At 41.1% G+C, this 23,499-nt stretch overlaps 2 long non-coding RNA genes across 3 annotated transcripts in view; one reads left to right on the forward strand and one right to left on the reverse strand.

Moving 5' to 3' along the window:
* Window positions 1-23,499, forward strand: part of LOC123349324 — a 141,042-nt gene that overhangs the window by 68,033 nt on the left and 49,510 nt on the right. The window contains exons 1-3 of one of the 2 annotated variants that reach the window (XR_006573459.1): window positions 11,129-11,242; window positions 11,456-11,505; window positions 14,208-14,346. This is a non-coding gene — a long non-coding RNA (uncharacterized LOC123349324). Of the gene's footprint in view, window positions 1-11,128; window positions 11,243-11,455; window positions 11,506-14,207; window positions 14,347-23,499 lie in introns of those variants that run through there. The other variant, XR_006573458.1, reaches the window with a different exon arrangement.
* LOC123349325 overlaps window positions 1-23,499 on the reverse strand; it is a 53,299-nt gene that overhangs the window by 21,380 nt on the left and 8,420 nt on the right. The window lies entirely within an intron of this gene.

The raw sequence follows: 23,499 nt of genomic DNA on the forward strand, positions 1-23,499 counted from the left end.
CGAGTCCATGCACCTACAAGGACGGGTTAAGCTCTCATGACAGAGGATGTGTCGGATAGTACATTGACACTTTAGCTTAGTGAAAAGGTCCATAGTTTTCACACAGCCTAACACAGAAACAGACAAATTTTGCCCAGCTAGCAAGATGTATATACAACTTACAATATTAAGCCTTCAATTGCATGTCTTTGTTCATTGTGTTGTGTCTTACTTGGACTGTGTAAAAGCTTCAGGTTCCTGTCTTCTTATATTTGTGTAAAATATCTTGCATAGCTACTTCGCTATATAAAAATATTAATCATCATCCCCATCAATAATCAAGAGGACAGCAGCTGCAGGCTGTACTTTGGCTGACCCTAGCCTAAGAGAACTAAAGGAAGGGAAATCAAATACTGATTCACTGCACTGCACAGCAGCAGTATCTCCGCTCCTGTCTGAAATAACTTGCATACCTGCATATGCCAGAAAGGTCTCACTAAATGTGTTTTCTGGCTCTGCACTTTCCTGTGGCTTGCATGCTACGATATATTGATGGTATGGCAAGATATGTAGCCAGTGAAGGACCAGAAAGAAAAGCAAGACTAAAAGAACATGAAAGGAAAAGGCATTTGGGACCAGGTGCTGGCCAGGGGTGGAGTTGGGGGGTAGGGAGTGGGCGGGGAGGGAATGGGACTGAAGGCACTCAACATATTTTAAGAGATTTTCAGCAGTCATATAGCATGAGCACATCCCCTTTCTCATGTGCCCAAGTAGTGCAGGATGCACTAACTTTTATAGAATCAGAGCAGCCCAAAGAATCTTTTAAACATGCTGCGCCATGCGATGCTGGAGTTTTCAGGATGACGCATTATGTGCTCTGGTTTCTTTGCTTGCTTCTAATATCCAGCTTTCTTTCCAGTTGTCATAGGGATAGTGGATATGCACATTTTCACATGTTCCCCCCCAGCTTTTCCATACAAATCCCAATTTTACAGCTCTCTTGTGTTCTCCAATATGAGAAATTATGTTCCTGCCAGTTTGATCCATGTGAACATAAGCATAATCTGAACCTGGGAGAGAATTAATAAATCCCTGTGCACATTTCTTGGGAAGGAATTCTGCTGTGTTTTCAAGACTATGATGCAATTTCATTGATGGGATGAAAATAATTTTTCCCTCCGTCTACATCTTGGGTTACACATTAGCTACATTAGAGCACATGAAATATTACTAAGCACACCTACAAAACAACAGTAATTTCCTTGTTCCTTTTCCCACCATTTCTAAATCCTTTGTGTTTTTTCCTTTCAGCTTTAAACAACATTTACAGGTTGCTTTATTTTAAGCCTAAATCAATCCATCATAGCTCTTTTACTGGCTACAAGCCTTCCTTCCTTCCTCCTGCTGCACTAAAAATAATATTTCTAGAAGCAGCCTTCCCTGTGATCATGCCAGCAGCAGTTGACTGAGCACCAACTGAATCAACATAGTGGGATGAGTGCAGAATAGCACCATTGCATTATTACCTGATAAGAATGCAGTAGCTCCATTAGAAACATTATTAATTAATTACTTGTTAAACTCCACATTATATCTCGACAACTGCACAAGTAACACCTGCTCCACTACAAGCCCTGTTTAGCAATGAGTAAGTACCCCAGCGAATGCTTTCAAAGTTTATCAAGTTTTTTCTTTCTTCTCTCTTCGCCATACGTGCTGGAACTAGGGGTACTGCAGCACTCCCTGTCTTGAAGTGGTTTCCATCATATACAGGGTTTACAGTTTGGTTCAATGGCTCTCAGCACTTCCACTATACAAATTGTTCCAGCGCCCTTGGTCCTCTACTGTTTTCACTTCCTCAGTACACCTTTGATTTTCAATTCTTTAATGATGGAATCTAGATGTTCACTTTCCTGTTCAATTTCCATATTTTTTTTATGATTCAGGTTCTAAATGGAATGTTCCATCTGGTATTTTATTTTATTTATTTTGCATCTATCTTCACAACAGATAGCTGACTGCTGCCATAGGTTTCTTAAAGTCACTTCCCAAATGCTGTGGAGCTTTCAAGATCCAACATTCCATCTGCTTCTTAAAAGGGCAGCACGCAGAATGTTTTTTTCTCTCAACATTGATTTTTCTACAGTTTTGACTACTCCATGAAGATTCACGTAGAGAGGGAAGTGGCTATGTATGCTTGTTGTGGATCATCACAACGTACAAAGAAAGAGCAGAACAGAAAGTCATGCTGAAGAAGCATGTAGTAGGGTAGTAGTATTTTGGAATATTCTGGAGATCCAAGAGGATGAACATGTTTATTAAACTTTGTACTGGTTACATTAGCATTAGAATGCAGTATTCAAACTGGAAAAATATGCCATTGCATAAAAACCGTGACATCCATTCTAGTGTGCAGCATTTTGTTGTTCCTTTCTTTGTTGTGTCCGGCTTTTGTTCTCTTTACTGTTCTTTTACTCTGGTCTGTTGAAGTAGGTCTCAATTAGAGGTGAGTCTGAGGGTTTCACTACACCTAGAGCTATATAGGAACAGCTAGTCCTGAATAATGCCATGTGTGGCTTCTGTTATTTTGGAACCCACAGGATTAAGATAAACAGGAATGAGGTACTCTTATGCAATAAGAGTGTCCACACATGGACTTATTCAGGAATAGCTGTTCCTGAATAACTCCACGCATAGATAAGCCGTTAGTTGTACAGTTAGGGTTTGGAATTGGATCTTGAATCTGGACTTTCCCAAGTTTGGGGGCATTTGGATTATTTCTATATTTTGATTTGTTTGGCACCTCTCCCAGGCTCGAGGGTCTTTACTCAATTTAAAATCCACATTAATCAATACACAGTTTAAAACCTTTGATACAATGATTCAATTAATGGACTGCCTCACAATAACAGCAACACTAATTTAACCGATGCAAACCAGAATCACACTGGGACTTAGCTATTCACTTGTTGACTCTCTTTCTGCATATAATATTTGGGGGAGATCACAGGGCTGGAGCCAGGAACCCTGAGTGCTAATTCCAGGAGAAGCCTTCTGTGGCACTGGGCAAGTCACTTAAGGCTGTGTTACTTATTTGTTATGATTTATTGTTTATAGTGAAGTAATGCCCAAATGATCCAATCAGGATCAGGGAGCTCCCCCTAGCAGTAAAATGCAGGGGTTTTGTGATGTCAAGATACAGATAAACAATTTTTACATTTGAACAGTGCTTTGAAAGTGAAATGAGCTGTAAAAACAATTGTTTACATGCAAAGTTCCACCTGTTTAACTTAAAGGGTATGTCTACACTACCTGCTGGATCGGCGGGTAGTGATCGATCCCTGAATGCGCTCCCCATCGACTCCGGAACTCCACCAGGGCGAGAGGCAGAAGCAGAATCGACAGGGGAGCAGCGGGCATTGATCCCGTGCTGTGAGGACGCTAAGTAAGTCAATCTAAGTTGTTCTAAGGTACGTCGACTTCAGCTATGCTATTCTCGTAGCTGAAGTTGCGTATCTTAGATCGATTCCCCCCCCCCGCAGTGTAGGCCAGGCCAAAGTGTGTTATTAAACTGATTTAGTTAAACTGGTGTAAAAGGTTTGTGAATTCTCTTATTTAGGTTTAAAGCAGGCTTATTTGGGTTTAGTTTAAATCAGTCAGGAACAGGTTAAAGGTAAACCATTTGAATAAGTCATTCAAATTGAACTAAGTATGTCCACTAGGGGTTTGTGCTGATTTAATTAACCTAATGAAAGTTTGTGTGTAGATCAGGGTTAAGTATTATGTTAATGTTATTATAAGGGCCCAATTCTACAATGCCTATACATGTGCTGTCAATGGGAGATTTATTTGCATAAGGAAAGATAGAAAAGATGACTTCTAATGAGAACAATTTTTCATTATTTACACAGGTTTTTCATCCACAAGGCTGTAGTTAAGATGGAAACTAAAAACCATAAAAGGAAAAGAAAAAGGTCTGTGCATGATGCAACAAATCTAGGCAGCTTGCATACCTCAGAGAAGTTACCTGGCTGTACCTCAGAGGTCATTTGAGTTAAAATATGCAGAAGAGAATTCAAATGGAGATTACACTCCTGAAAATTGAGAAACAAAATCCTCTATATTGGATTCCCCATACAGCTTTAAATGCTGGGTGAACCCTGCATATAAAAATGTTCCAAATATTTGTTTTTATTTTAAAACAAATTCCTGTTGACAATGTTCATGCCCTTTTTGTATTTACGTTCCATCAATATTCTAGTGAATTAGGGTTGGTTGTTTTTTTTGGCATGGCTACTCATGAAAAACATAGTTGAATGTTTGATTATTCCCAAAAAGCAAATTTCAAGTTGCGTAAGTAACCAATGATAGTATGAATTTTGAATTTGCGATTGTGAATTTTTTTTAGTTACATAAATCATACAATGAGGCAACAGAAACAACACCTCGTGACTGAGGTTAATCACTACCACAGCATGACTGATGAATGTAGAATATTTTCAGTGAATTCTTTGTGAGAAATCTACAGAGCAAGAATTATTTACTGAAGAAATTTACAAATAATCTGAATAATGAGTAAATTTGAGAAATATTCCTAAATAATGCCTAAATAGAGAAATTTGCAATTGGTTTATGAACAGAGAAGAGCTTGTGACAAATGATTTAAGCCTATTTAACAGTTCCAACAGTTTCTATTCATAATGGGCCAAATTCAGACTTCATTTAAATAGCAGCAAAGGTAGTCAAGTTTTACCCACTTAAATCAAGTTTGAATTTAGTGTAACTGTTTTAGGGGTCTGATCCAAAGCCTACCGAAATCAATGGGAACTTGTCCACTGATTTCAATAGGCATTGGATCAAACCCTAACTGCATTTTGAATATAGAAATGAAGATTTTTGTAAGTAAAGATTAGTACTAAATCATCAAGTTAATTTGTCCAGCCCTCTCAAAGCTGAAATCAGCAAATCTAATTTCCTGTGAAGGCTTTCGCTATTGTTTACAGATGTAAAGCACATATAGATGTACAACTGGAGAGTTATCTGGCCTCAAAACACTGTTGATTGTTTGACTCAGGAGCGTAATAAAACTGTCAGCCAAACTCTACCACTGGACAAAAAATTATCTGTACTCCGTGACAGGGGCTTGTCAGTGATTTGCCGTGTGAACTCCTGGGGGCCTAATAATCATAAAAGAGCTGGATTTTTTTTCCACAGCTATTAGGAGACAAAAATGGGATGTATTTTAGTGCTGGTAATCGCAGTACAATTATACATGTTTAAGACATCTCCTGACTCCCCTGCCGTCTGGATGCACAGCCCAACCACAGCTCTCCAGCCCAGCCCTGCCTCTGCTCATAGAACCTGGAGCGAATCCCACAGAGACTGGTCCTCCTCTCCCAACCCTAGTCAGCTCTGTGTATCTCCTGCTCCAGCTCAGATGCAGGGTCCACTATCATCACCACCACCATTTCCCCCTGCCCCCCCAGCACGTAAGGCTCTCTACACTCTGAACTAAGGCTGTGATTCCCCCTGCTCATGTTCACATATCACATTACATCTCATAGCGCCCATGGGAGCATAATAGCCGTGGTAATACAGGTAGCAGCAGCAGAAGTGTGGCTAAGCCATGCTGAGTACAAACCTGCCTCAAACTAGTGGGTATGTACTTGGCATGACCCAGCTGTTCCTCCGCTGCTGCTACACCGCTACACTACCTCCGTGAGAGCTACTGTGACTGTGTGCACCCAAGCAGGGGAATCACACCCCAGCTAGTTCATAGTGCAGATATAGCCCATAACAGAGGGGAGCGGGGAGGGAGTGGAGAGGGGGCAGAATGTTAAGAGGAGGTAGAGTCCCCCAGTGTCCATATTTAGGGGCAAGCTCTCCCTAGCTGACTGATGGAGCCAGGTGAATAACTGATCTTTTAGTTCCGCAGCAGTTCTGGAAAATAAAAAAAAAAAACCACCCAATGGTTTGGGGCCAAACAATATGTTTTGTGTGAGCCCTGAAACAAAATGTTCTGTTTTAGTTTCATGCTTTCTTAACCGTTTAAAATAAAATTGAAGGAAGTTTTGAAAGAAAGTTGTTTTGAACTGAAAAATTGAAGGATTTCAGTTCCAAAATGTCAAATTGAACTGTTCTGATTTTTTTCACAATTTTTTTAGTTTATTTTAAACTGAAATAATTCAGTGAAATCAATGTGGGTTTGTGAAATGTTTCAGTCAACCCAAATCTGCATTTTTGATCAGCATCATCAAAAAAAAGTTTCAACCCAAAAATTTCACCCAGCCCTACTGACAAGAAAACCATGATAGAGTTAGTGTCCTCCCAATCTACTGAGCACTGTAGCTGTCAGCAAGCTAGGGGACCCACTGGACCAAAGAAACTCCTCTCTAAGGGAAATATGCTGGAGGAGAGGTCAGCCATCCCCACCCCACCAACCTCAAAATCCTCACCTACAGCATCTCTTCTGGAGGGAGACTCACCCCAAGGACCCAAGCTGCCTTCTCTTAACCTCAGACAGCTCTGCTGTTCAGGGTGGAGGGAGAGGTAGAAAGAGAGTGATGGTGATCCACAGACAGCAAGCCAAAGAAGGCGGCAAGCTTATTGATTCACACCATCACATCCTCAGGACTGGTCAGAGAGGAGGGGACCCCCCCAGCCACTTGGATATTTATGATATTGGGCACCGTTATAAGAACCTACCTAAAAACACTGGGAGCAAGGGGCCTCTGCACCCCTGCAGATTGGGCCTATTTGAATGTTATCAGATATCTGATAGTTTAAAACAACAAACGAGTCTCATTATTTCAATATGCCCTTAGATTCCTATTTGCTGTGTTTGAGTCCCTAAATCTAGAGCACTAGAATAATCTTGTAAGTCTAACCTCTCAGTATTTGTTTACGTGAACTCAGCAGTTCATTGGTAATATCAAATAAAGCACTGTGTGGTCGAATGCTTGCATTCCCAGCGGCCAGAGTACATGGGGTCTATGTAGTGCTTTAATTTTTGTCTTTATTATTATTATTTAGCTTGCAATAGTCACCTACATTACGCTAAAGGTCAAATTTTCAAAAGCAACCAAGTGACTTAGGAGCCTAAAATCCCATTAAAAAATGACTCATGGGCACTCATCAGCCCAAGTGCTTTCCTAACACACATGAAGGTTGCTCGACGCCAGGAACTTATGTTGGTATAACTCCGTCGCTCAGAGGTGTGGGAAATCCATGCTCCTGAGCGATGTAGATACACTGACCTAACCCCTGGTATAGACAGCGCTGTCAACGGGGGAGCTTCTGGGAGACGTGGATTATCTACGCCAATGAGAGAAGCCTGCCTGTCGGCTTCACTGGGGCGCTACAACGGCACAGTTACACCGCTGTAGGTGTAGAAAAGCCCGAAGACTTTGCTGCCCTGAGCAGTGGAAACACATAATGAATATTCATCAGGAATGTACCTGCCACAGTATAAGCTACAAAATACAGACAGTTTCTGGCCTGCAGAATGTAGTCCAAGCAAGACAGACACACAGTGTAGACAGGAGGCGTTGGGAAGCCCAAAGGAAGGAATCCCTAGGATGGCTTATTTATTATATCCTTCTGTGTATTTATTTTCTCCCTCTTTATGCCTCTGAGCACTGCTCAAAAACAAAACACCCACCACCCCAAAAAACAGTGACAATGACATCAATGATAACAATAACGCTACTTAGACTGCGGTTATCTTCAGTTACACACATTAACTAATGGTGCCTCGCAACATCCCTGTGTGCTGGAGCCTTTTAAATCCTCATTTTTTTCCTTTGACCAGGCAGCTTAGGGGGTGAGACAAACACCTTCGAAGAGGCAGAGCCCCAGAGATGTGATTCATGTGATTCATTAATGTTGTATGTACAGAGGCATAATCAAGCTGAGAAGAGCGGGGTGAGTTTCCACAAGAGCAACAGCACTAAAATGAGACGACTCGCTGAAACAGCCGAGCTCCCTGTGCAGATTGCTGCTATATTTTATAATATCAGCTGTGCTTGGGGCATCCAGGCAAGCCCCATCCGCCCCCTCTTTCACTTCAATTTAGCCACAGCTCTGGAGGTTTAATTGCACATTCTTTTCAAATGACAGGTTCACCTTTCCTTTGCCAATACTGCACACACTATAGGTACATTGCTCCCTATAAAGAGGGGTCTCAGTTAAGGAGGAATGGCAATGGGGAAAGATAGTCTCTTTTAAAGAACTAATCTGGATGGCTTTCAGGTACTTAGAAATAAGCCAGAGACTTTGATGCAGGGGAAATTTAGGCTCAGTAATAAGTGAATTTAAATTTAATTCAAAAAAAAAATTATGGATGGATTTCTAAACACAGCAGGAAAGACACAGCCTGCATGACTCACTTTGGCTGCAGGAATGAGGCACAAAGTTTATTAGCAGACTGATAATGTGCCATTTCTTTATCTGCAAATGTTGAACTTATTTGATATGCATTGCTGGATCTGTTGGGAGTCTTGTCACAGATTCCCCGTCTAGTGCTAATTGCACATGCTATTCTTGATGTTGTTCCCAGTGAAGAAATGGCTGGGAAGTCCATCCTGGATTGGGCACAAAGTCCACGACAGAGGAGAAATATAGCAATAGGAACCTGCATATAGGTTAATGTACAGAGCCATGCCAATGCCATTAGGGTGACCAGCTAGCAAGTGTGAAAAATCGGAACGGGGGTGAGGGTGGTAATTGGCACCTATATAAGAAAAAGCCCCAAATAGCAGGACTGTCCCTATAAAGTTGAGACATCTGGTCACCCTAAATACCATTGTTTGGTTTACACCCAGCTCTAGGGCTGTGCTTCACCCAATCTTTGGTTTTGCACAAGTTTCATTACGTTCAAACTGGCAGGCTTGGTTTGTGTGGGTTTGAGGTTCACACCTACTGAGCTTTGCTTGGGGGTTCAGATTAATGTGAACTCGAAAGCTCCCAGCTAATCTCAGAGTGAACCCAGAAGCAGCTCACTTGGGGTTGGATCCAAAGGTCACTGAAGTCAATGGAAAGACGCCACTGACTTCAGTGGCCTTAAGATCAGGCCCTTCTGTAAATGACACCAGTGACTTTTGCCTCACTTGTGCCCTCTGATTAGATTCCCCATTACATTGAAGACAGGTGTCAAGGTTCTTCCTTCACATACTTTAGGGTAACTTAATGGGTCCTGAAGGCTCGCAACACTGACCCTCCCTCTCCTATTAACTTTGCAGTGGCCAGCAGGCTAGGCCTTGCCATCTTTCATCCTGGGTGCAGCCATGTAGGAAACACAGCAGGCAAACTGAGCACTCGCCCTGCCAGACCAGCAGCAGGGGAAACGATTTAGGCTCCCTCCGTATTAAACATTTGACGTACAGCAGTGCTGGTAAGAGATTGCACTTAATTTACTGGCCCCTTAGGGTCACAGAGGTTGGTAACCCTGTTATGTGACACTGACTCCAGTGGCTATTGTCACACCTCCCCTGGGATGAGCCGCTCTGCACCAGCACAGTGCGGGCCTGTGGTTAAATGCTGCAATCTGGCCCTATGTATGTAATACTCTGCACTGTAGGTATGTGGTACAGTAACTTGAGCAATCCAAATAATGTGCATTTAGTCATATAGCCTCGCAAATTAGGATCACACTTTAATGCAGTTATACATTTTCTCCTGCGTCTTAAAAATATACTCAATCTATCACTGGAGTGCAGTGTTTCCAGACTCCCCCGTGTTGAGGGAAAATCTGCATTGGAAAAGAAAAGTTACTTTGCACCCAGGGACATTTCAAGAGTGTTTTGTATGTAGAATTTTTATTTAATGTGAGGATAGATTGTAAAATATGCATTCTGCATTAAATGCATGGTGCCAGGATCATTTCAGTGCAAAATCTCACATTTGCAAATCTAATTTAGTTCTTTGTCTCTTATAACAAACTTTTTTTTTTCCCTGCATACATCCTTATCTTTGAGTGAGTACACTGATCGTATTTCATTGCTTTGGGCTGATAGGAAACTGAAGGAAACTGTGCTTACAGATTTGCTGCTAAATGTTTTTTAAAATTACAGTTGTATTCAACCAAATATTCAAAAAGCAGAGTAAATATTTCTGAGGAATCGTTGTCAGTTGAATATGAGGCGTTAATGTTTGTTGGCTTGCTCCTCTGTGATCTGCAAAGAAGGTTAGGAAATATCTTAGGTCTCATCTTTCCTGTTATGATAAATAACTGATCTGTGGTCAGAGCTGTAAAGTTCATAACCTACCCAGAAAAACTTAGGAACAAACCACTTCTTACCACTGCTGCTGAAACATTATGTAAAGTGGAAAACCTATTTTCCTGGGGAGGGGTGCTGCTGAAAAATGATTTCACAAAAAGAGGAAGCCCCTGCTGTTTATCCTGCTTGATCCAAAAGTGCAACATTTCCTGTGGCCAGATCTGCAGTAAAATCAAAGGGGGTAGCCATTTTCTGTGGTCTATTGCTTCCTACAACATATGCATGTGAGAGAGGAAGAAAATTACCATTTATTATAAAACCACCCCTAGTCCTCCTTATCTGATTAATCAATTAAAAACAATGATGCATTGATAATAACACCACAATGTCCACCTCATTATCTGCTTTTCACATCTGTCTAGATGAAATGTGTCAGTAAGACTCCTGCAAACACACACATTGATAAAATCTATGCTTGCAGGAGGTCATTCAAATATTCGATTGTGCAAAGCAGATAAATCTTGGGTTTTAGAGAATCAGCATGATTGTTTCAAAGCAATCTAAAAATTAAGACCCTGTTAATAATCAACACTTAAAGCCCAATCCTGCCATCCTCCTGGCACAAGCAAAACTTCTACTGAACTCATTGGGAATTTTGCATACACAAAGGCGGTGTTAACTTCTATTTGTGTGTGTTTAATTTTCATGGAAAGCGACGGGCAACCTTATAAAAATATAGCTAGATCAACTTCAGGATCAGGACTTATGGTAAATGCAAACAGACACAAATGAAAAGAGACTGACTTTTCACTGAGTGATAGAGAGCCTATTAGCTTTTATTAAGTATTCACAAGCAATTTCAGCAAGCAAGGTGTGTGCCTGATAGTAGTTGCATTGTTTGAGAACAAGGGTCAGTGCACTGATTAATGCAGAGAACACTCACCAGTCTGGGAGTGCACAAATTCCTCCTCCAAAATACTTGAGGGACTTCATTTAGCTGCATAAAAATATTCGCTAGTTACTTAGGGACATCCAGACTGTGGCAGGTGAGTGGGGAAGGGCATTTTGGCTTTCAGTAGTATATATAATGTTACATAAAACTGCATTGAATTAACATTATTAAAGTTGCAAAATCAAGCTCTTAAGAGATAGGAAATGCCAGAATTAAGGTTGTCTGTGCAACCTTAATTCAGCATTCCTTGTGCGTGCACGTTATGATACAGTCTTTAGTTACAAGATCACATACTGTTTTTCCACAGGGCCCTCATTCAGGGCACAGGATGGACAGTGCTGACTGAATGAGCAGCCAGTAAGTATTTTGTCTTATCTTCATTATTCAGTGTATGGCTGTAGGCCTTATTTACTGCACCCTAGTCAAACCGTGCTCTGAAGACAGAATTATTAATTTCCCCAGGGGTGTTTCTGTGGCACACATCTCTACAGCAGCTGAGGGTTTCATAAATGTGAATGAATTTATTTTTGCGACATCCCTGTGAGGTAAGGGTTTGGTATTATCCCTGTTTTACTTTTGGGGTGCTGAGGCACAGAGAAACTAAGATCCAAACCATCCACTAATTTTGGGTGCCCATCTGAGACACTGAAGACCTGATTTTTCAGAGTACTTGGCATCACATAGTACTTTACATATTCAAGCACAGCTTCTAGTGATGTCAGCTGCAGTTGCAAGTTGTCAGCACCTGAGTTTTAAGTCAGGTACCCAAAAATGAAGAATAAACTATTAGTGACCACCTATGCCGAGCTGGGTTTAAGTGACTTGCTTGGCATCACATAGGAACTCTGTGGAAGAGGCAGGGATAGAATCAAATTTTCCATGGCAGCATTCAACTGCCTTAACTCTGAGTCCATCCTTTATCTTCTGGCATTCCCTTGCCCCATTCACAACCCACCTTCCCACTTGTGCAACAAATGGGACAAGAGTCCTCCAGCCAGAACTCTTCTACACTACTCAGCCCTGATTCAGCCCCAGAGTAGACCCATCCTGTGCACTCAAGGAGGAGAAAATTAAAGGCTGTATCATAATGCATATGCACAGTGGGGCAAATTAGGGTTGCACAGGCAACTTTAATTCTGGCCCTAATTTTTTACTTTAAAACTTTCATAACATTATTTTAATGTTGGGTTTTTGGGTGTAACTTTGTAGGTTATTAAAAAAACAAAATGAAAACCAGAAATTCATATGGGATCATAGTGGCATCCATGTGGTTCACCAGCAGGGTTGAAACCTTTAGATCCATAGCACAGAACTCTGCCACTTGAGCTAATGGTGTAACCGATAGATGATAACAACCTATTACTGGTACATGGATAAGCATGACTTCCAACCTATTCCTGTCACGGCCATCTCTCTTTTCCACCCCTAGCTCCTCATCCCAGTCCAATTCTGCTCACCTAGTCAGTCCCCATATCCACTCCTCAGACTTCTCATCACAGTCCCAGGCCCAGTCTCTCTATCCAGCCATTCCTAATTCCTTCCTCATAGCTCTTTGTTCCCAATCTCTTTACCGAGCCAGTCACAGTTCCCCGATCCTGGCTCCTTATCCAATCTCTCTCTGTCTCCCATCCCTGCTTTCATTCACCCCTACTCTCCATTCCCTATCCCCCAATCTCCCTCAAAGACTCCTCATCCAATCTCACTATCCCCACAATCCCAGTTTCTGTGTTCAGACACTCCCAGTTCTTCCTCTGTCTCCCAGATCCTCATCAGATCTGTTTCCCTGCTTCCTCCTCTCCTTCCTCTGCCTCACAGGTTCTCATGTCCCAAGCTGCTCCCCTTCACCCCAGCTCCTGCTCTGATCTCAGTCCCCCCACACTTACTGGCTCCCACTCTTTCCTCCCGAACTGCCATTCCCAATCTCCTTGCCCAGCCAGTGGCAGTTTCGCCCCGTGTGTTATATTTGTGATCATTCCCACCAGTACTAAGCTGTCTAATCTACTTCTAAACTATATCAGTAGATCCCTACAATGCCTTATGCTGCTCACCAATAGAAGTCATACACAATAAAATATATGGGAGCAGAGTTGTGTTTCTTCTTTGTTTAATACTGTGAGTTGGAATGAAGTCTGGCATGAATTAATAGTTATAAAAAGTCTACATTTGCCCACAGTTACATGCCTGGGGTAGGACAGTTTGATGCCTTATTTTGAAAGCAGATAAATAATTGGTCTCTTGGATACTGTGTGACTGACGCTTGCTGTACAGCCAAATTAAATACAAAATCAGGTGCAACCAACATCCTTGATAACAAAAAAAATGCTCCTATTTGGTTGTGAAAAGTTTTCAAGAAAAGAGGAGTTTGGTCTAATGGTTAGCACAGGAGGCTTGGGAGCGAGGACTCCTGGGTTCTGTTTCTGCCAATGATTCGCTGTGCGACATTGATCAAATGCCTCAGTAAAACAGGGGCAGTGATCCTACCTGTCATTCAGGGACATGTGAGACTTAATGAATCAAGGCCAGTCTTCACTAGTGGTGCTACATCAGTGCAGCTGCACCACTGTAGTGTGTCTGGTGAAGACACTCTATTCTGATGGGAGAGAGCTCTCCTATCAGCATAATAAAGCCACCTCCACAAGAGGCTGTAGGTATGATGATGGGAGAAGCTCTCCTACCAACACAGCGCTGTCCACACTGGTGCTTGGGTCGGTGTAAGTTATGTCGCTCAGGGAGGTGGCATATTCACAGCCCTGAGCGATGTAAGTTATACCAAAGTAAGTGGTAGTGTAGACCCGGCCTCAGTATTTGTCAAAGCTGGTTCAGTCAGTGCTACAGATCATGCAGCCACAGCAGGGCTCTTAAAGGCTCGGGGCCTGATCCAAGGCAGACAGGTTGAAAGGCCAGGGAGATGTAATATCTATGCTCCAGTGCCATGTGATGTACAACATGATGTATATAGTGATTATAATAATGTTAGCCCACTAAGAATGGATCTTCTTGTTAAATTCAGGGACAGAGGCACATCACAAATGTTTCACTCTCTTCTTTCTGTTTAACAGGAAACCTCTATCCGTTATTGCTGGAACTCCTTCCATAGACACATACTCAGCAGTTCTGGATACATCCCCTAGAACGATCCCGTGGTCTGACTCTCCACCCACTCACTGCCACCTGGCACAGTAAAGGAATTTGACTCAGGTAGGTGGGGGAAAAGGTTGCATAACCAGGGTTTGATTGTCAGTATCCAAATAGGTATGGAACTGCCTACTTCTTTTGCACACACACAGCTAGTTGCCTGCTTGCAAATGAAAAGTGCATCCCAGCCTAGGCACAAATCCATGACCTCTGTGATTATATGAATACTTTTCATGCCAATCTGGTCATTCCTTTGTCAGAGCAGCAGTTTCTCTATCTGATGCTTTATCTAGCATTGCTCCCTGGCTGTTATGGAAGAATAATCCAGAAACGTTGCTTGAAAACTGAATTTGAAGATGAAATTAATGTGTGAAGCATTCCTTAGGGGCCAACAGTGCATACAATTTTGTTTGTTTGTAGGTTACAGAGTATGAAAAATAATGTATGTGTTTTTATAATCTACACTAGCCATTATGCTAATCGATCCAGTCCAAATCCAAATAATCTGTGAAGGAATCTAAGGTCTGATTATTTCTTCTCTCTTTTGCTCTCAATGTTCTTGCTGCAGAAAAATGCTTATAATGGCAATTTTGTGTTACCTATTTTACACTAGTTAAATTATCAGTTGGAAATTAGTCAGAGATTAGGAAACATTATGAGGTTATCAAAAAAACTGGCATGTTAAGACAAAATCAGTTAATCTTTAGCCTCACTTAGAGAGAGGAAATGTAATTGCACCATTGAACTGTGTTTTACAGGCATTATCACTTAAAAAGCCCTTCAGATAATTCTATAATTAGCAAGGGACATGTAACAGGGGAGAAAAATCTGACACTGAAGGGACTCTCTCAATGGTTTCATCCAAGAATGGGATTTAGTAGCTAGGCCAGTGCAATCTAGTGAAACAAAACGCCACTGAAAGACACAAACCAGAGTTTATTGATATCTTACAGCAAGAGACACCTGGGCCTTGACTGATTGGGAAGACTCAGACAGCTGCTTGTGCTTATTTCTAAATAACTGAAACCCCAGCAAACTGTAGTCACAAAACGGTAAACAAGTGTTCACGCTAATCAGACAACAGACCACAGTTGCTAAGAATAACTTTCATCCCAATTATTTTTTCAGTCAGGTTCACTTAATTACCGGGAAAACCTACACACCTTTTTTCATACGTTTATGTTTATACAGTGCCTGTCTCCACGCACTTAAGGTGATAAGAATAGGAATAGAGATTAATTCCTGCTCTCTTTTTGTTTTGATATAGAAACAGTTACCCATTTCCTAGTGCATGGCACTTTGTAGAAGCGTCACTTAAATCTTGGGACTATTCGCTGGCACTTTGTATTGGTAGGGCTGCAGATTTGCCCCAGGGTTTGTAGAATTAATGGGATGTTCTGATGCTCTTGTCCTTGTCTAGGAAACTCAAGCAGGTTTCCAAGTGACCAAAATCAAACCTCAGGCTTTGGTTTGATAAAACTTGTCTAAAGAAATGGTCAGGGTGGTGATCTAGCATGGTAAGAGGATCTCATGGAATCTCCCCTATCACACGTAATTAGAGATGATTGAAAATTGTCCACTCACATTTTTTCACTGGAATATGGTGGTTTGGAGTAACAGAAATTTTGGCAGAAAAAATAAATCTGGTTTTGTAAAAAATTTGTAGTTTTCAGTGAAATCTCAAATATATCTATATATATATATACAGAGAGAGAGAGAGAGAGAATCCTCTTGTCTAAATTTTTCTTGCAAAAATGTCATTTCCCAACCAGCTCTACTTGTAACGTTTAAACCTAGACTAGACAAAACTAGGGAATGTACAATAAGGAACAACCCTGCACTGGAAGGGAAATGATTTAGCAGCATTTATGCAACCAGTGTGGTGACAAGGTAGTTGTGACCACTACATTTTATGGGATAGGCTTATGGCTTTCCCTTTCCCCTCATACACATATGGGAGCCCATATTTCCAAAGATAAGAAATAGGGCATTCACACCTTTTAGCCAATGCTTAAATTGACATGAAGTTGCATGAATGCCCATTTCAGGTGCCTGTTTGCCATTTTAAAGATCCAGATTTGGGATGGGGAGTGGTTGTCCTAATTAGGAAGCTGCGTTGGAGAAACTGAGTCATCCCTCCAACACACACACCTGATAAATCCCTGATGTCCCATAGGACCTTATTTTAAACAGACCATTCCCTTGACACACACTCATCAACACTAAGCATCAGCAATTCTCCGACGCACTCTCATTTTGCTAAATGTGCCATCTCCAGCTGCTCTCAGAATGCTGGGGAATCCAGGTTCGCTGGGAAGAAGTTATTTTGTGCTCGTGAAACATTCCATTATAGGGAGGGTGCATTCTCTTCTTTAGTAAATTATGTCCATAAACCCATGCAAAGAATCCCAACCGCATAATAACACAAGCGCAGTCGCTTAGGATTCAATGCTGCATGTGCAGAGGTATCTCTGAGGGAATGTGAATCCTTTCCTTTGCAGCTTGGCTTCCAGAGCTGCTCAGCTGCACGGCTCTCTCACTCAAATACTCCTGAGACATGTTTATACCATAACAGAAACCAGATGTTGTGAATTAATTTTATAATTGCACTGCTGAAAAGAGGATACAACGTGGCCAAATATCACTGGGTAGCAACCACAGGAAAGTGTCCCATTAAAAATATGTAACCCAAATGGAGCATAACAGTTGGACTATACTAAACATTTGAGATAAATGCTGAAATTTAATATTAACTCACCTTTCAATTCACCTGTGCTGTCTTTGAGGGGTGTTTGGAACCCTTATTGGACTTACTCGGGGCCTGGTTTTCAAATTTAGAGGTATGTAAATATCACATATCTTGCGTGCACAATTGATCATATCTATGGCAAATGGCCAGTTAGATATACAACTGTCCATCTGCATGCATAAATACTTGAAATGAGTACACAATCACACAGTACTTATGGGCACAAGCTCAGGGCATCGCTAGGTTTGAAAAATCAATCCCTCAAAATGTTCTGAGATGGTTACTGTTCACATCTGACTTTTGTGTTTGTGTTTTATTTAATTAATTCTAGCATAAATTAAATGGGCCAAATTTCAACATTTGCAAGCCATTGCAGCTGCTTAGATCAGGTCTGGATTTGGACCAATATGGTCCGTCTGCTAGAATAATAGTTTGTCATAATCAGAAATGGGTAAAAGTATCATTTTAGTAGGCTAGAATTATTTGGTAAACAGGATTTTAGATTGCAAGACTTTTTTCAAATATTAGAACGTCAAGAATAGAAATAGTTATTCCCCATTTGCTGTACAGCCAGACTAGTTGAGTTTTCTAATTAAGTAAGTAAGTAAATAAATAAATAAAACAAGGAGATGTTGCAATCTTAGCCAGATAACTCAAGATCTTGATCATTCCCTAACTGCAGCTAATTTTGGCTTTGAAACCCCAGGCTAGTCCCACAGGACTTAAGCAACTTCAAGGGTTACAATACTTCTTTAGTCAATTAGAAACAACATAAAATTTTCCTCTCTGCCGAGGACATTCTGATGTTTGTTACCCATCCAGATAATTCCATTAGAGCTTTGCTTAAACTTGTTGACAAAGTTGCCTCAGTGTTTTGGTATAACATTAATTGGAGAAAGTCAGAGCTTATGCTACTGAATGGTCTTTGTTCACTGCTCGTAATTAATTATCTGCCTCTTAATTGGATGCTTCAGGGTTTAACACCCTTATGGTAGAATATTTATATATTCTTTGTACAACAGCTACATTAAACCAGGATAGCATAGCCCGAATTATTTGGGGAAAAGGATTGGCAACTAATAAGATGATGATTGTTCCAAAAAACAATTAGAGATTGAATGTACTGCCAGTTGGTATAAATCTTAGAACTCTTCAAGAAATGTCTTCATTATTAGTAACATTTTTCTGGAAGAAGAGAACTACAGAATTAGCATTAAGAAAGCCCTGGAAAATGAATAAATGTCAGGTCTTGTTTGGAGCCCAAGTATCATTTGGTTCTCACCTCCTGAAACTGAAGGAGACGTTCTGTGATTTCAAGCGGAGGAAGTTCAAGCAACCATCTCTTCCCCCAAAGAACCAAGGTTCATGTTGGCGTGATTCACCTGTTCATGTAAAAGGGACTTGCTGCTGGCCTAAGCAGGTGTAATTCCCTTGACATTAATGACATTGGCCGGTAGTGAATTTGGCCCAGGTTCCAAAGCTTCACATACCATAGATGGTGGATGTGCGTAGGCCTGTCCTGCTGCCAAAAGACAACTTGCATTTTGGCTGCTCAAAACAGGTAAAAAAAAGATTCAGCAATCAGATGGGGATTTGCTGGCTGTAAAGAACTAATGTCATTCTGTCCCCAGGCGCCATGGTTGGGATGCTGCTGTGCTCCAACAGTCCCCAGCTGTGGAACAGTCCTCTGAGTGTCATTACAACTGGGTGTAATTCAGAACCATTCATTCTGAGCCCTGTGGATGCTCTAGATTATGTCAGAAGCCAAAATGGTCCCCAGTAATGCCCAGGATAATGAAGGGCTAAGGGGGCATGGAGTGATCTTTGCCACTTCCCTCAGTGGCATAAGCAGAGTGCTGAAGCAGCTGAAGATCTAGCTCAATGTCATTTCCAAAATGCATCTTTTCCATGCTCCTCAGGAAGGGTTAATACAGGTCATTCACAAACCTCTGAGGGAAAGGAGAATAGTGATGTGGAGGAGAAGATAAACCACATTTAACAACACCACTATCATTTTAAATTTATCTTCCAAAGAAGCATGTTTTTCAGATGACTCTGATGGAGAAATGCAGAAAACAGAGATTGCTACCAAAAGCCAAATGCTAAATGAATCAGGTTCTTTGCTCCCTAGTTTCTTAGGAAGTAGAAGTAGCACAGATAAGAGATTAAGATCTTTACAGAGCAGCGGGAAGCACTGTCCATTACTGAAAGGAAGTCACTTTAACTGCTGGTAATTTGGGTGGCGTAACTGTAAGGTGGACAATTTCTCCTGTTGCATCACAATCAAACCTCCATATCTCACCATCTTATGGACAGATCACTAAGTTGCTGTCAGAAAACACTTCTGATGCTTTTGACTTCTGTAATTATGTTCCTTCAAAGGTGTTTGGTGGGAGATAAGAGAAATGTAAATGAGAGACTTTGAGTCACTAAAATGGTCTCTATTTTGACAGCTCTTTCTGAGGACACACATATTTCATGAAACCCTGAAGGTGCACTAGTACAACTCATGATCTTTGGAACTAACCATCTAATTATAAAAGCACCTTATTGTATTGGAGCATGAACTTTTGTGGGTGAATACCCACTTCGTTGGATGCATGTGTAATAGTAATTTTCACTGTAGTGCAGTTTCCTTATAAACAATACATGCTTTGTGTACACATAGCGACTGGTTCTGAGGTATTTACACAAACAAAATTGTCATTGGCTTCAGTGGGAGTGAGTAGGGGCCCTTATATATGATAATGTACAGAATCTAGTACACTCCTGTATATCTGAATGGCCAGGGGGACATCTGAAACTTTCGAATAACCGGGTGTTCAGATAAACAGAAGTGTCATTTTGAGTTGCTGTTTCATTGATATAGAAATTTATCCGAATCCACAATGCATCCCCCATGTAGCCCTACTTTAGCACTAATAACGTCTCAATTAGCCTCTTAGTGCCCATTGGCACTAATCAACAGCTTTGTATTGATTAGCACTAAGAGGCTCACTGAGAAAATATTCAGAGTGATTAACATAGGGCTATATGGAGGACACGTGATTTGGATAACTAGGATTTTCAGATAAGGGGAATTCAGATAAATGGGAATATATTGTACATGAAAATAAAAAGTACCAATAAACATGTTTAGAACCATCCCTAGCCCTTCTAAAATGCCTGTCGTTATTCGGTAAAATACGTAGTATAATGGTTTTATTAGCACTTCTTTGGGAAGGCCTGCATAAGTAACATGGGGCTTTGTCACTCAGGAGTAGGGTGGTCTTTTCAAATTAATCTCCATAAAGACCCTGGGGGAAATCCTGACCCCATTGAAGTCAATGGGCATTTTGCTGTTCACTTCTGTGAGGCCAGGATTTCATCCCAAGATTTTCAAAACTCTGGAGCCTAAAATTAGACTCTCAAATCCATATTTAAATTTCTAAATAAGTGGGGCTCAGTTTTTCAAAAGTGCTGAGCCCTCACTGACTTCAATGGGAGCCTGCTGGGTACTCATCAGTTTTGAAAAACAGGCTGCTTATTTGGGAGCCTAAATGCGGATGTTATTATCTACAAGTTAGGCTCCTATTTTTGAAAATCTTGGCTAAAACCTTTACTGAACAGCATATGTATCCTAACAAAAGGCCTATAGTTTCCATAACTATACACCCACACCTGCATCTGCTGTTTTCTCCAAATGCATTGAACAAAAGCATTCTAATCCCATTTAAATTGAGATCTTGCAGAACTGATGCTGTCTGGCTATGAATGATAGAGCACATCTCAGAATTTACCATTAGTTAACCCCCCACCCCCTTCAACAAAATGGATAGCAGGGACAATGAGAGCAATTCATAATTGGAGTAATTTCAGAAATTTTCCAATTTTAAGGAAAATAATTGGTCCAAAGTTGCTAACTAAAGTAATTCTTTTCTGATACTATTATAGGTGTGAAGTGTTTTACCACAAAATAGCTGTGCAATTAGACATGTATTTGTCATTTCTGTGTTTATATTACTAAGATGATGGGGTAAAACCATATAGTATTATATTATTTAAGAATTTAAGACTATCTTCCTTCAGTCTCCCTTCAAAAAGGGATGAAAGACAAAATCTCTTGATGATCTTTCAAAGATTTGGCTTGCAGTCCTATCTTCTTGTATGGTCTTACCAGATTTCACTAACTAAGCAGGTCTGGATCGGCACTTGAACTCGGTACATAAGAACGGCTGTACCGGGTCAGACCAAAGGTCCATCTAGCCCAGTATCTGTCTACTGACAGTGGCCAATGCCAGGTGCCCCAGAGGGAGTGAACCTAACAGGCAATGATCAAGTGATCTCTCTCCTGCCATCCATCTCCATCCTCTGACAAACAGAGGCTAGGGACACCATTCTTACCCATTCTGGCTAATAGCCATTTATGGACTTAACCACCATGAATTTATCCAGTTCTCTTTTAAACGCTGTTATAGTCCTAGCCTTCACAACCTCCTCAGGTAAGGAGTTCCACAAGTTGACTATGCGCTGCGTGAAGAAGAACTTCCTTTTATTTGTTTTAAACCTGCTGCCTATTAATTTCATTTGGTGACCCCTAGTTCTTGTATTATGGGAATAAGTAAATAACTTTTCCTTATCCACTTTCTCCACATCACTCATGATTTTATATACCTCTATCATATCTCCCCTTAGTCTCCTCTTTTCCAAGCTGAAGAGTCCTAGCCTCTTTAATCTCTCCTCATATGGGACCCTCTCCAAACCCCTAATCATTTTAGTTGCGCTTTTCTGAACCTTTTCTAGTGCTAGTATATCTTTTTTGAGGTGAGGAGACCACATCTGTACACAGTATTCAAGATGTGGGCGTACCATGGATTTATATAAAGGCAATAATATATTCTCAGTCTGAGGGAAGGTGGTGTTGGTAATTCAGTAAGTAGCATTCTCCCCTTTGACTTACTACAGAGCCATTGCCCTAGCATGATATGATGGGGTATTGTGATGCTGGAGGTGCTGTTTTTCATTTAGCCGTATGGAGTGGAAATCCATCAACTTCATGAAAAAACTCGTACAGATACAGGCAGACATCATCTTCCTTTCCAAATGCAAACAGATGGACATCATAGTTGTTAGTCTCTAAGATGCCACAAGTACTCCAGTTCTGTTTTTCAAAGGAGCTGTAAAACTGAGGTCCTGGTCATTTATGCTGCTCATTAGAGACCATGTGGAGCCTTTTGTAAAGTGTCCCTGCTGAATTTCACTTTGGCTGATTATGTTCTGCTTATCTATCTAGAAACTGCTATTGTTAGGGTTGCAAAACATTACAACTCTAGGTTTTCACATGTGCCTAACCTTCTAAACCATGCATCTTTGGGAACTGAAATTTTTCATGTTTGGTTTCTGCTCCAAAGTGGTGTGCGTGTGAGAATCACATTTGAGAAAGATTTCTTCAAATATTTCTGAGTTATGGGAGATTGGAAAAAAAACTATACATTTTTCCCATTGTAGAAAACTCTTTTATGAACTGCTCTGGCACAGAATGACTGAAGGATGAAGTTTAAAACCTGGCATGAATGCTGGCACCTATGTGACCATTTGTGTGACCACATGATCAGAGTCTCATACTCTTACTCACTTTCAATAACACTACTCCACAAGTAGTGCCCCTGACATGACGGACCTTTTGTGGCAAATGGTACTGTCAGAATCTGGCTCTACATAAACAAATTAGACATGCAGTTGAACCTGCCCTTGCCTCCTGTTCTTCTGAAAATAAGACCCCTGAATGCTAATATTTTAAAGTACTGAATCTTCTCTCTCTCTCTCCACTTAGAAGTGAAACGTGGGGGTGCGGAGGAGAAAACAACCCCGCAATCGATGTAACAGCTTTTTGCATTTGATTATTGGGGTCTCTTTGTCGGTATTTGTTCAGTGCCCAGCCCAGTGGCACCCCAGTCCTGATTGGCTTGTTAGCTGCTAACATAATAGACATGGTTATTAATAATAATAGCTGCACTGGGGGCTAAAACCCTGGGGTGAAATCCTGGCCCTAATGAAATCAGTGGCAAAATTCCCATTGCCTTCGTGGAGCCAGGATTTCACCCCCCCAGTGTAGACAAGGACTCCCTTGCTGGGAAAGACAAAATGCAAAATATTCTTGAAGGCCTGAGTGGTTTGTTTTGTGGAATAGGGCAGGATCAAACTGATTAATCAGCCAGGGTATGTTCCCACCTTCTGCCAACAGGCTTGCGGGGGTGGGGGGTCCCCATGTCTTTCAGGAATGCAAATCCATTAACCCTTAAGCCTTAGTTTATTATATGTTGCTCTGTTCATTTCCCTTCTCTCTTTTTCTCCTAATCTAGGGGTCTATTCTGCTATCAAAACACAAGTCTTTTGCAGGAAACTTGTAATGCTAATGGCATCTCTGTGTAAATAATTCATGTGCATGAATGAGAACAGACCATTAAATTTCTCTGATGTGTTTGTGT

This window comes from Mauremys mutica, chromosome 14 (assembly GCF_020497125.1).
Source record: "Mauremys mutica isolate MM-2020 ecotype Southern chromosome 14, ASM2049712v1, whole genome shotgun sequence".
NCBI classification, from domain to species: Eukaryota; Metazoa; Chordata; order Testudines; family Geoemydidae; genus Mauremys; species Mauremys mutica.